A 3433-nucleotide genomic window follows, 5' to 3' on the forward strand; every position below is an offset into this window, starting at 1 on the left:
TGAGACGACTTGAGACGACTTCCTGGTAAGTCGTCCAGGAAAAGTCAAATATCTGATACAATTTGGTCAAATGCAAAACTAACCCATTTATCATAGACGACTTACCAGTAAGTCTTCTAGGTTTTTTTTTAACACACAAAGCTGGACGACTTACTTGCAAAAATGACCTGTTTGAACGACTTACTGGTAAGTCGTCCTATTTAAAATTCAATTGCAAAAATGACCTGTTTGGACGACTTACTGGTAAGTCTTCCAGACGACTTACTGGTATGTCGTCTGCGTCAATGTTTAGTAAACTTTCATTTTCTCTATGTTTACTAATGTGTTTTATTTTGAATTTTTGTAGATGATGCGTCAGTTACATGCACTGTATGGAGAATGGTTGTTTAATGATTGTCGTTGGGATTTTGTGGTTGATAATGTCTGATTTGTTCGTATATAACATGCTTCTCTAAAAAGAAAAAAAAAACATGTTAAGCAAAGCTTTGAAATCTAGTTTACAAAAAAAAAAAAAAAGCTTTGAAATCTTATATACCTTGACCTTGTATATACAATAACTACATCACACTATATAGTTCTAAAAAAAACACCTACATTACACATGTGTAGCTCACACTCCGTTTTATGGTTTTCTTATTTCAGCTACAAGTGGAAATAACGGAATCACAATACGTCACTTTCGTCTGACACATCCCTACAATAACCTATCCAGCATTGCAGACCTATCCGCTCTAAAAATACATCAGTAAAGTACAAGGCGGTAACTTCTCATTCTTTCATTTATCCGGATAGCTAATTAAAAAGTTTTTTGACTGGATACCTCATTATCTTTCATTTCATGTATTTCCAGCTAAATTGCTCTTTTATATTTATGTTCTTGGAATATTGCTAATCATTCCTTCTTTACGGATGTAAATAATTGACCGTATGTAATTATATTATAATGTTAAGATTGTCCTCTAAAATCATGTTTTAGTTTGTTGATTATTGTTTCTTCAAAGAACGATGGCAATCCTGAGGTAAGCCATTCTTTTTAGAAAGGTTGATTACAATCATTTCTTTGAAATATGTTGGTTATGAAAATGTCTTTATACTATTTTAAAATATCCTGATGTTGGACATTTTAAATTTGTTGATATGCTTTTTGGTTACTTTCTAATTTTCTACTGGATTACCAATAAAATGTTGTTAGAGTATAGATTAATAATTCTACTACATTTTGATGTTCAACTTCTTCGTAAAGACCATTCCGTCTACTATCCTGCTTACTTCGACACGGTTAAGTATTTAATCTTACTTAATTGTGTCTAGTGAGTTGTCCCACCAATATTTTAATTCTCCATTAAATCATGATACTAGCATAATCTATGTTTGTTTGTCAGAATAACCTCTAGCTTTAAATGCTACAGAAAACATTCCCATATCTTGAAATAAATTCATTATTTCTTAATTCAGAACTTCCATCAATATTTAAAAACAAAAAAAAAGTCAGAACCAACAAATTATATAATATTTTGGATGGTTCATCAATTTGAAAATAAAAAGGATTTTCTTCAATAAATTGATTAGTATTCATTGCATTTTGTTGAGTATTTACTTCAACAAGAAATTTACCTACATCTGATCGGGAATCCTCACGCAGAGAGTTATACAATGATGCATATGCTAACACTAATCCAGCTTGTTTGTATAAGTGAAAAAGGTGTAGATTTTATGATCGCAAATCTCGATTGAACATTCCAAATATCCTCTCGATCACATTTCTATAACTAGCATGATGAAGATTGTATAATTCAGATGTAATGTTAAGATCACGCCTTTGGACAATAAATTCTTGTAGATTGTATCAAACAACATGAAATTGAGCCAAAATTGACTCGATTTGAAAACCCACAATCAACTAGATAGAATTTACCTAAAGATTTTAATGATAATTATTACTAACTGTTAGAAATTTAATTTATAAATAATTTGTAAATGGTTACCTACTAGTACCTGGAAATTGTTTGTTCTTCTAGTTAAATAGTCGTTTATTACTTTTGAATTGTGTATCGAACTCTCTCATCCACTAAAAACATATATTAATTCAAAATCAAAGTTACGTACAACTAACACATTTTGTGATATTGCTCTTTTTAGATCAAGATAACATGCCACCTCACGTCCAAGTTCCAACTAATTTTACAGGTATATGTGTACCATCTAGTTAATAATATTATTGAGTAAATCATTACACTGATTTCTCATATTCTGAGTTTACTGCAACTTTGTGGATTAACTCATGGGTTTTCGGTTTTGCGGATTAAGTTGCAAAAAATCCACATTGAGGGTTTTTCCAAGAACCTCCTAAAGAAAAATCACCATATATAAATTAACTTAATAATGTCAAGCATATTTAAAATAATTTTTGAACTATAATAATAGTAACTAGATTTTGATCTGCGCTTTAAAAGCGCATAATTTATTTCTTTGTTAATATTTTATTGTATAATCTATAAAGTTTATATTATATTATCGTTTATGAATCATTATAACTATTTTAAATTTTTATGAAAATAAATATAGATATATTTCATGGTGTATTTTATATTATACTATGAGTTTTTGTTTACTATATTGAATCATTTTTCTATAATGTTTTGCATAAATTTCTATATTTTTTCTCAAATACAAGTGTTCGACGATGTAATATTTTTTTACTTATGAAACACCTTAAATTATAAAATTTTGATTTGGAAAATTTTATAACAAATAAATATGTGGATTTGTTGTATTGATCGGTCTTTGTAACCTTTTTATACTTGTAACTAATTTTTAATTTTATTTGAATACACTTAATATACAATCTGTATTTATAATAAAGTGATAGAACATCAAAGTACAATCTTATTCTGTATTAATCAGCTGAACAAAAAAAATTATGTATTAATATACGTTGCTGAAGTAATTATTTCTGTGTGTTTTGTATTTCTGGAGAAATATGGCAGCACATTTAAGTGACTAAAGTCTTAGATCATGTGTTTTGTATCTCTAATTTAATTGTTTGTCAAAAATGATTCATATGGAAGCGATAAAGTTCTTATGTATTATACCACACAAAAAATAAAGAATTCATATCAAAAGATTAAGAAGAATTAAAATAAAATACAAGAACAAGAGAGAAAAAATAAGTATAAATTATAAGAACTCAAAGAGTGACAAGTTGCATATGGTATTTAGTTTGAATTTAATATCGTTTGTCAAAAATGATTCATATGGAAGCAAGAAAGATCTTATGTATTATACCAGACAAAAAACAAAGAATTCATATCAAAAGATAAATAAGAATTATAAGATAAAATACAAGAAAAAGAGTGAAAAAAGAAGTAAAAAATGACAAAAACTCAAAGGGTGACAAGTAGCATATGGTGCAACTGATTTAGTTTGAATTAAA

The sequence above is a fragment of the Brassica oleracea genome, chromosome C8, assembly GCF_000695525.1.
Source record: "Brassica oleracea var. oleracea cultivar TO1000 chromosome C8, BOL, whole genome shotgun sequence".
Taxonomy (NCBI): Eukaryota; Viridiplantae; Streptophyta; class Magnoliopsida; order Brassicales; family Brassicaceae; genus Brassica; species Brassica oleracea.